The sequence below is a fragment of the Petaurus breviceps genome, unplaced genomic scaffold, assembly GCF_028583685.1.
Source record: "Petaurus breviceps papuanus isolate PSGF00001 unplaced genomic scaffold, PetGlider_PUasm1.0 90760, whole genome shotgun sequence".
Classification (NCBI taxonomy): Eukaryota; Metazoa; Chordata; class Mammalia; order Diprotodontia; family Petauridae; genus Petaurus; species Petaurus breviceps.
Genome location: NW_027187338.1, coordinates 9,817,158 through 9,828,797, shown reverse-complemented (window position 1 = coordinate 9,828,797; position 11,640 = coordinate 9,817,158).

Here is an 11,640-nt window from a genome sequence, read left to right as displayed (position 1 = left end):
TTCTTTCTTTCTTTCTTTCTTTCTTTCTTTCTTTCTTTCTTTCTTTCTTTTTTTGAAGGCTATTTTCAGGTCTTACTATAGCCAAATCAATTTATCCCCTTCAAATTCCAGTGGTGGTCCTCTCTACACTTAGCTAGTCTGGGCCTTAGAGTCAGCAATATTTAAATACCTGCTATGCATAAAGTTCTTTGCTAACTGTTGGGTATACAGAGATTAAAATGATAGTTACTGTCTTCAAGAAACTTACATTCTACTGGAGGAGATACATCCTATCCATATATAAATAAATTCAAAATAATTTGAAGCGGGAGGGTCTGTTAACAGATCAGGGGGTCAGGAATCAGGAAAGGGGATCAGGAAAAGCTTTATGAAAGTGACAGGATATCAGCAAAGCCATGTCTTAAAAACATGCTATGGTTCAGTCAAGAGGATGCTTTGTGGAAGAAATGTTGGTATGTCAGTTGCCCTTGTCCAGCTATCAATTCAGGATAATATGGCAGTTCCAAAAAGTCAGAATGGTTGGTATAGTCATTACATTCTCACAAGGGTAACTGACAAGTTACCCTTTGGTGAGTGAAGGGGTTGCCTATCCCAAGTATGGACTGATGATAACAATTTGTTACAACGGCCATGAAGGCAGCTGAAGTAGGTGCTGTGGAGCACTTAGAGCTTGGTCAGACATGGAAGATGCCAAGGTCATCCACTACATTCTTTTTTTTCTCTTTTTTTTTTTTTTGGAAGGGGGAAGGTAGGGCAATTGGAGTTAAGTGACTTGCCCAAGGTCGCACGGCTAGTTTTGTGTTGAGTGTCTGAGGCCGGATTTGAACTCAGGTCTTCCTGACTCCAGGGCCGGTGCTCTATTTACCGCACCACCTAGCCGCCCCCATCCACTACATTCTGGGCCATTGTTAGTCATCTCAACTTTTGTCATGTCCTTGGATTTGATGACTCTGGAAAAGAGAGTGAGATTGATAACTTTGTGCAACTCTGCCTCACTTAAATCTAGTTCATGGACAAGACAAGACATCACCCTGTAACGTCATTGGTTCTTATCGAAAATGAAGGACAAACAAACAAACAACAGGACAGTTAGCCACTGGCTGGCAACATGCTTGCTAAGCAGTCAGTTCACATAACCAGCCCTTAGTAGCACTTCTAGTAGAGATCTTTAAGGGAAAGAAAGGATTTCTTCCTCTTGCCTCTTCTTGAGGCTCTCTGGCAGCAACCAGTAGAATGGATCCTAGCTGCGAATTAAGAATCCAGTGTGAGAATGAGAGAAAACCAGCTTCGGAGAGAGCTGAACTGGGAGAAGCAGTGTCACATCAAAAAAGCATGTAATAGAAGCCTTGTAGCAAGACACTAAGGCAAAAAGAATGCTACCTTTCCTTCTCTTCTCCAGCTAAACCTGTCCATAACCTAGAGATTCATCTGGTGGGTTTTCAGGGAAAAAAGATGAAAGGTCGCTCTAGTTCATTTTGAATCTGTCTTAAAGTGGAAAAACAGAACTGAAGTTTTTAAATATCTGGAGTTCTACTTCTTCCCAATTCAGTCTCTGAGTTTTTCAATATATAGGAAGAGAGGGTTGTAGAATCCTAGATTCTTTTAAGCAATCGGGGTTAAGTAACTTGCTCAAGGTTACACGGCCAGTTATTTCCAGGTGTGGTGCTGAGTATCTGAGACTGGATTTGATTCAGGTCATCCCAACACTGGAGCCGGTGCTCTTACTCGCTGAGCCACCTGGCCGCCCCTAAGCAATTGGAGTTAAGTAACTTGCTCAAGGTTACATGGCCAGGTATTTCTGGGTGGGTGCTAAGTGTCTGAGCCCAGGATTCGATCTCCAGGTCTTCTCAACACTGGAGCTGGTGCTCTTACTCGCTGTGCTACCTGGCCGCCCCAGAATCCTAGATTCTACACAATAAGTCTCCATGTCTGCAGTTTTGGGGAATTTTTTTCTAATCTGATTTGGTTTAAGCATTTTCCTTCTGTATATTGTGCCCCCCTAAAAAAATAAATGTGCAAAAGGTACACTGATCCTAGGACACTATCTAGGAAAGCAAAACCCAAGAGGTGATAATGAAGATTACAAACAAAGTGAACTTGGATTGGAGGAACTGATTTCCTTCTATTGCTCCTAGCATCTGGGGAAAATTAATAATATCTATCATTTTTATATTGCTTCAAAGTATGCAAATGCTTGAAATATATTATCCCTTTTATCTAGGTACCATTATTATTGCCATTTTACAGATGAGGAAACAGGTAATTTCCAATGGAATAGGTATAATAAATCAATGAGATTATTCATAATCTGAGAGTAATAGGGAAAGCAAGTTCACCACTCCAATAAGGTCCACATACAATACTTCTTACAAAACAGTCAGTAGTTTAATATTAAATTTTGGAGTTTCATGCAAAATGTTCATAAAGAGCCATGACGGGCAAAGAATCCTTGTTTGGAATTGTAGGAAGGGTAAGGGAAGACTGGGTATGGGATATCACATATAATGTCAGATGTAATTGATATGTTGGCTAGTTTTGCTAAATTATTTTTTTCCCTCTTTTTAAAATGGTCACTTAAAGGGATACCTTGGTAGATAGGGAGGGGAAAGGACATATTCAGAAATAAATGAAGTTTAAAAAGTATAAATTAAAATAAGATTTTTAAAAAGAAAGATTCTGGCCTATGTTTTAGACCTCACTGATCCTCTGTCAATTTCCCAGAATATCAGTTCATCCTTTAAGATAAAATTCAGGAGAAATAAATATTTCCCCGTCTTTACACCCTTCTTCTAAAAACCTACCCCCATCACCCTTACCTGAAAAAAAATCTAGCCTAGAGACACCACAAGAATGGGATTCATAAGGCCTGACAACTTGTACCATTCCCTATTTTTTTTATTTTGCCATTGTGGTTTATATTGGGTTCAGTGCTAGGAGAACTTGCTTCTAATTAAGGGCATTTATCTTTCTGTTCTCACATTCACTAGCTCATTAAATCCCCACCTAAAAGTCTTAAGGACAATGTTATTTTTGGCTCAAGTCTAGGGTCTTCCTAAAAAGGAGAGAAGGAAAAGAAGTACTTGATGTCCAGTGTGTGTTGGGTTTGGAACAGGTCATTAGTCCCTACACAGAAAGCAATGATAACCATAAAAAGAGTCACAGCAAATAGGAGCAAAACCCTTGACACAGGATTCAGTAACTTAACCTATAAACCTAATACAATCAGCTAATTATACCAGGAGGTTTATATTCAAGAATATTGAGATATAATAGAGTTTGCAAGATTGCCAATGAGCAGTTTTCACATTTACCCTCTATCCTCTCCCATGCACTCTCTGAACCCATTGGTAAAGTAGCCCAACTGGGCCAGTCCTTTCTTTCTGGTGGTCAGTCTCTTTGATGTATCTCCCCAGCCACTGTGGACTCCAGTGGCTCTGGTGCTCTGCAGTGCTACCACCATGCAATGGGGATGCTATTACTCACTACTACTGCTGCAAACACAGCCAAACCTTTCAAAACTCACAATCTCTTATTTAAAAAAAGGAAATGCAAGAAAGAGGGGGCTGCATCCCAGCCCCTGCTTAGAAAGGGCCGGCCCTCATGTCCACGTGGACCTGAGAGATAGGACCACTGCCTTTCTCCCACATGACTGTCTACAAGCAATAGCCCTCAAAAGAACTTCAAAACTGACAAAGAGAGAGGGGTAGAAAGGTAGGTCACCCTTTATTGAGTTCCAGCTGAGCAGCCAATTTGGGAATTCTTTATCGTCTCCCTTTAAAAGCCCCTGAAGCATCAGCTTTTCTGGCTTGGTAGCCAGTTAGAGGACTTTTCACCATCATACAGCGAAAACCCCTTAGCAATGCAAATACAAAGCCAGAAGTAGCTCTTCCCACAGGCTTCCCTCAATGACCACTGGGCATTCTTCATAGGAGGAAGAGAAATGGGCCTTGTTAGAAAAGCATAAGGAATCCTAAGGTATTTGAGCTGAAAAGAACCTTAGTGATTGTTTAATCCAAGCCCCTCATTTGATGGATGAGGAAGCTGAAGCCTAGAGAAGTGAGTTGCCTGAGGTACACAACTAGTTAATGGCAGAGCTAGGACTTAAACCCAGGCCTTCTGATTCCAAGGTCAGGACTCTTTTCTGTTATACCACACTGTGGTTTGGGTGGGGTTTATGTCTGAAGAATGAAAAACAGGCAGCTGGCAAAGACTCTTTCCCTTCCCTGACATTTGCTTAAACAATAAGCTAAGTAATCTTTTTGGATAAATTAGAAGTTTCAGCAATTTAAAGATAATATCTGGTCCTTAGGAAAGTTGAGTAGGGTGGTTGCCCCCAAATAAACACAGTGACTTTATAAAATTCTCTAGGGGGAAATAAAAGAAAGAAAATTATCTGAGATAGCTAAGGCTCCAGAAAACACTTTACAGACAGCTCCACACTTCCCTCATCCTTTTATCCCCCCACTCCCCATTAAACTCAGCCCACACAGACGGGAATTACTGGCAGCAGCTGGATGTCTGCTTCCTTTGCAAATAAGAAGAGACTATTTCTGATTTTTTCTCTTGCAGTTACAGAATTTAAACTAATCAACACTGATCTAATACCTATTATATGCAAAATACCTTACTAGGTATTGGGGATACAAATGAAAAAATAAGGTCTTCATTTGAGGGGTTTTAGGTTGATTGCAGCCTCATAGCCCCACTCCCCTTTCCTTATGTATCTGCAGCTCCTGCTGGCCTTACTTCTCTCCTTGAATTGTTCCTTATGGAGAGAGTGACAGAGCCTTTTTTTTTTTTACATAGTTTTGGAAAGAAAGGGTTATGGTTTCTTATTTGGGGTCTTGGCAAGCTCTCATTTGCAATGGAATAGAAGTCACTGTGATTACATAAAGGATTGGTATCTACACATTGTGACATACCCTCTTTGCTTTCTCTCTTTCTTCCTCTGACCTTGCTGTTTATATTTCTGGGAAAGAGAAAAAAGCATCAGGGGTGACTGGGGACCAGATGGAGAGGCGGAGACATCATGACAAGTGCTGGCCAGAAGCCATGGTGCCATGAGGAGAGTCTCTGTGCCTGGAGCAGAGGTGGTGATCAGGGGGAAGTCGTTTCCTTACAGAAAAGATCCAGAGTTACTGAAAATGCCAGACATAATAATGTCTCCTGTTGGACTGGTGAGCTAAGGAAATGATTTCCCGTCTTAGTCCATGAGTCTGAGACAGGGAGGGGGAGCACCCCCCACTTCCTTTTTTCATGAACCATGGATGTGTGTAGTAGGGATTTATCACTCTCACAGTTAAAGATTTTGGGAGGGAAATAGGAAGATGGCTAGGAGATGGTTAGAGATGAATAATTCCATTAGGACCAATTGGTCTAGCTTCTTCATATATTTTAATATTATCCTGGGCTTACAAGCCTGGTACATTTATATGAGGGGAGACTTTTACAGTTTAGGTGAAATGTCTTGCCCTCAGTAGGAGAGCTCATTCATCTTTATATTGTCCGATATGTTCTAGTCTATATAACTTCTCTGATTTATGTTTGCTATCCATTAGGATAAATAGGCTTAGTTGATATTCACTATGTGTGATGGCCTTTGTATAATTAGCATTTGTTGGGAAAGAGCCAAGTCTTCAGATATAGATTCCCCATTAAGAAATGGTGACCAGCAAAGTGGCTTAAACCTAAGAACAAATCATTTTTGCTAGACTAGCAATATTTAGGGTGACAAATAGATTTAATTCTAGTCTGGTATCCCAGATGTAAGGAAAACACAATAAACCAGGCTCCTGGTCCCAATTTCCTCTCTTCTAGGCAGGAATCAAAATCTCTCAGGGAAGAATGGGCAAAATTCCAGAGATATCTATTCATGTCTCCCTGTGGAGACAAATTAAGACAAACCCAGGTGGACATTTACATAGCCCACACAGGCAACACATACCCTACATTAATATTTTGAGTAACATTCCGTTTCACTTCCTAGATTCAGTTTGGATTTGGACAAAAAGAGTTAGTTAATCAAAGATGCTTTAGTGATACTATGGTCACATCCTGGCCTGCAGAAGTACAAACAGCAAAGTCAGAGGAAAGATGAAAAGAAGCAAAAAGGGAGTGTTATAGTGTACAGATACCATTGCGTTATGCTATCACAGTGACTTCTTTGACATTACAAATGAAAGTCCCCTGAGCTCCCACATGAGCAGCCATTATCCTCTCATACCAGAATCATAAGGATGATGGGGTGAGGGGAGATGGGTAGCACAATATATTTGTGTTTTTCATTCCACAACACCTTCAACATTGACTATTGCCATTTTTGCCATCTTTGCCAATTTTCAGGGTACATGGTAAAATTTCAGAGTTGTTTTGATTTGCATATCTCTTATTACTAGTGATCTGTAACATTTTTATACATGGTGGGAATACTTTGCAATTCTTCTTTTAAGAACTGTTTTTCTACATCCATCAATAATTTATCAGGGAATGGTTATTAGTCATATACATACATATATATGTGTATATATGTACACATGTATGTGTGTATATATGTATGTGTGTGTATATATACATATGTATGTATGTAGGATGCCAAATACTTATCAGAGAAATTTGATGCAAAGATTTTTCCCACCCGACCACTTTCCTTCTTACCTTAGATGCATTTTTAATGTCATCCGTACAGAATTTTTTCAGTTTCATGTAATCAAAGTCATCTATTTTATTTTTTTGTAATTACTTCTATCTCTTGTTTGGTAAAGAATAAATCTCCTACTCATAGCTATATATCTCCTACTCAAAGGCATATAATTTATTTCCCTTCTAATTTTTTTTAATAGCATAATCTTTACTATTAAGGTAATATATCCATTTAGAATGTATTGTGGAATATTGTGTAGGTGTGGCTCTAAATCTAATTTCTGCCAGACTACTTTCCAGTTTTCCCAAATTAGGAGTTTTTTTCTTAGGTAATTTATATTTTCTACTTTATCAAACACTGAATTATTGGATTCCATTGTTTCTGATACTCCTTGTTTAGTCTATTACATTGCTTTCTCTGTGTTTTAAACAATACCAGATGGATTTGATGACTGCTTTTTAATAATATTGTTTGAGATATGAAAGTGCTATTTTCCCTTCAGCTTTAGTTTTTTCATTATTTTCCTCAATATTCTAGATCTTTTGCTTTTCCAAATGAATTTTGTTATTATTTCAAGTTTTATAAAATATTTAGCAACATACATTCTTTTAAAAAAATTTCCCAATTATATGTAAAAAAATTTTTAACCTTGATTTGTTGAAAATTTGAGTTCCAGGGATGGCTAGGTGGCTCAGTGAATAGAGCACCAACCCTGGACTCAGGAGGACCCAGTTCAAGTCCAGTATCAGATACATAACACTTACTAGCCACGTGATCTTGGGCAAGTCACTTAACCCCAATTTTCCTGCCTTCCCCCCACTCCAAAAGAAGCAAAAAAACCAAAACAAAACCTGAGTTTCAATTTCTTTCCTTCTATTCTGCCCCTCTCCACTCCTTGAGAAGGCAAGCAATTTTATTTTTTTATGTTTTTTTTTTTTTTATTTTTGGAGGGCAATTGGGGTTAAGTGACTTGCCCAAAGTCACACGGCTAGTAAGTGTGTCAAGTGTCTGAGGCCAAATTTGAACTCAGGTCCTCCTGATTTTAGGGCCAGTGCTCTATTCACTGCGCCACCTAGGCACCTCAGCAAGCAATTTTATATTGATTGTACATGTGAAGTCATGCAAAATATATTTTCATATTAGCCATGTCACAAAAGAAAAACATACCAAAAAAAAAAAACAAAGGGAAACACAGAAAGTTAAAAAAAAGTAGAGCATACATTTTAGTAGAAGAAGACAGCACCTCTAGGTGAGTGATGAGTAGGGAGGGTTATTTTATCCTGGGCAGGTGAAGAAAGGTGGCCAGTTTTATACTTCCGTAATGATTAAAAACAATATCCTCATTCTTGTTCCCCAAGTAGTCAAGAATTCTCCAGCAGAATCAACCTTGAAACAACTCTGGTGGCAGTGCAGCTCTGAAGAAATAATTCAACCATAGCCAACTAGGGCAGGAATTCAGGTGTTTTGTAGGAAAGAAAAGTGATCAGGGAGGCCAAGAGGTTCTGAGCAACCAAGTCATAATAAAACCAATATTTCCTTTACTTCCTGTGAAAAACAAAAGGGTTGGTTTAATTCAATTCAATAAATATCTATGCAGTTCATACTTACAGGGTATATACATTTGTTCAGAGTCTAATAGGTGCAAGGTGATGAGGTGGTATGATACAATGAACAGAGTACTGGCTTTGGAATAAGAAAACTGGGCTTCAAATCCTGAGTACATCAATTACTGCCTCTGTGGCCTTGGGCAAGTTACTCGACCTCCTTGGTCTTCAGTTTTCTCACCTGTAAAATTAGGGAAATAGAACAGAATAACTGGGCTGCCTTCCAATTCTAAATTTATGATCCTATAAAGAACATAATTAAACAAACATTTGAAAACACCTGTAATGTGCAAGGTACTGTCCTAGAAGCTAGGGACGCAATGACCAAAAATAAAATAGGCCCTGCCCTCTAGGACCTTAAATCCTGTGTTGGAGACGGGTGGGGGAAGACTACAACATGGACAGAGATAAACATAAGGAAGTTTGAGGAGAGAGAGAACGCTCATGAATGGAAGAGAGGATCAAGAAAACCTTCATGGAGGAGATGGCAGGCACCTGGGCTAAACGTTGAAGGAAAGGAAGGATTCTGAGAATTGGAGATGAGAAGGCAGGAGTCTTTGTTTGATGAGTTTGGGAACAAGTTTGAATGGAACGTAGCTTGATCCATGAAGTGGATCCTATAGATGATAAAACAGCAGATTGGAGTAAAACCCTGACCCTGTGAAGGGCTTTAAATGCCAGGCTAAGGAATTTATATTTTATCCAGTATAATCTGACCCACTCCAGAGCTACTATAAGCCCTCTCAGGATTGTTGGATACCTTAAGGAGTTGGCAGTTGTCTCTTTTCTATTTGCCATTGTTTCAAGCCCCTACAAGCTATGTCTTTTTTCCCATCCCCTACCACTATTGTTGCTGTTAAGTCATTTCAGTCCTGTCTGACTCTTCATGACCCGATTTGGGATTTTCTTGACAAAGGTACTGGAGTGGTTTGCCATTTCCTTCTCCAGTTCATTTTCCAGACAAGGAAACTGAGGCAAACAGGATTAAGTGACTTCCTCAGGATCACACAACTACTAAGTTTCTGAGGCCAGATTTGAACTCATAAAGATGAGTCCTCCTGATTCCAAGTCCAAGGCTCTATCTATCCATCATTGTTAGGCAACAGAAATTGCAGTTCCAATTACAGCCCCCAGTTCCACTTAACCACTTAACATCAATTAGCTTTTACAAGCAGTCATTCACTTCAAAGATGTAACAAGAGCAAAGGACCAGGATACAGTGCCTCAGGGCCACACTCTTCCCTATACACCCTTTTCTTGGGAGCATGGGCTCATCTTAGCTCAGTTCCTTCATAGCGTTGTTGCCATAGAGTTCATGTCTAGAGGCAACATGTCTGCTGAATAACTCCTAGTCTTAGCTTCACTGGCCTGGGTCCAGAGGGTCATTCTCAAAGGCTGCTCCTTATTCCTGAGAGCATCTGTGTTGGGCAGGCTGCAAAACCCAGCCTGGATGCTGTGATAGTAATGGCAATTAAAGATTCCCCTGTATTGGCTTGGTTTTCAAATTGATTGTGTTAAAATCCAGAGCTTGTTAATCCCACCTATGGGATGGACTTGTTGATGTGAAAAGAGAGTCCTGAACTGGGAGGAGCTGGTGACATAGATTTGGAGAGACAAGAGAGAGGCAGAAGAACTTTTTGGAAGCAGCACCTCGTGGAGGCAGAGAGAGAGACTGATAGAATTGCTAGGGGCCATTTTGAATTGCCCTGGACTTTTGAGATCTGCCCCCTGAGCTGCCAAGGACTGAGGAGACATGGCTGTTTTGCTGGTACTTTGTCTGTCTGTTTTGATGTTGTTTTGCCAGATTTGCCCACTGGTGAAAGACAGTCCTTTTGTTGAAGAAGTCCTGGAACCTGGCTGTTGGCTAAGAGCTCCTGAGACTGTCCTGCAGATAGAGAGTGAATATTGTCCACTGGTGAGGGACAGTGCTGTTGTTGCAGGGGTCTGGGAACCTTTCTGTTGGTTCAGAAGCCCTGAAGAAGGATTTTCTTGTTTTATGTTTACAGAAATCCTGGGAGGGTTTTGCTAATGTTTTCAGGGGTTCTAGGACTGTTCTGCAGACAGAGGATGAATTAATGAAGGGACTAGCAATGTATCTTGTGGCCTTGCTAAGCCTTGTCTCCCCAGGAACTAAGATTGCTGAGAACTTGCCTTGTGTCAAGATGAAGAAAAGACCTCCATTTGGGTATTAAGTGCTGTGCTTAAACTTGATGTAACTCTGGGGTAGATTCAATTGTGATCCAGGGGTGGGGAACTTTTGACCTTTTTGTGCTCTGTGATTGTGATAGTAATGGAATGTGGAGATTCCCCTGTATTGGGCTTGGTTTTCAAATTGATTGTATTAAAACCCAGAGCTTGTTAACCCCACCTGTGGGATGGACTTTTTGATGTGAAAAGAAAGTCCTGAACTGGGAGGAGCTGGTGATGTAGATTTGGAGAGACACTAGAGAGAGGTGGAAGATCTTTTTGGAAGCAGCACCTCGTGGAGAGAGAGAGACTAAGAGAATTGCTGGTGGCTGCTTTGAATTGCCTTGGACTTTTGAGACCTGCCCCCTGAGCTGCCAAGGACTGAGGAGACATGGCTGTTTTGCTGGTACTTTGTCTGTCTGTTTTGATGTTGTTTTGCCAGATTTGTCCACTGGTGAAAGACTGTCCTTTTGTTGAAGAAGTCCTGGAACCTGGCTGTTCGCTAAGAAGCCCTGAGACTGTCCTGCAGACAGAGAGTGAATACTGTCCACTGGTGAAGGACAGTACTGTTGTTGCAGGGGTCTGGAGACTGTCCTGCAGACAGAGTGAATACTGTCCACTGGTGAAGGACAGTGCTGTTGTTGGAGGGGTCTGGGAGCCTTTCTGTTGGTTCAGAAGCCCTGAAGAAGGATTTTCTTGTTGTATGTTTACAGAAATCCTGGGAGAGGGCTTTGCTAATGTGTTCAGGGGTTCTAGGACTGTTCTACAGACAGAGGATGAATTCATGAAGGGACTGGCAATGTATCTTATGGCCTTGCTAAGCCTTGTCTCCCCAGGAACTAAGATTGCTGAGAACTTGCCTCGTGTCAAGATGAAGAAAAGAGCTCCATTTGGGTATTAAGTGCTGTGTTTAAACTTGATGTAACTCTGGGGTAGATTCAATTGTGATCCAGGGGTGGGGAACTTTTGACCTTATTGTGCTCTGTGATTGACAAATGAAGGTACTTTACCTATGTTTGGAAAATAATCTCCATTTGAGAAGAGGGGTTTTGTGGTGGACCAAATGAAGGTATAGCCTAGGGGTGGAGTAGTATTTAGAACAGGGACTTTGTAATTGATTGAATGATTGGAAAGTCCTGGGGTGGGGTAGTCCTTGGAGATTATTTAATCACACTTAGTAAATGCTGTATTTTGAATGATGTCATGTTT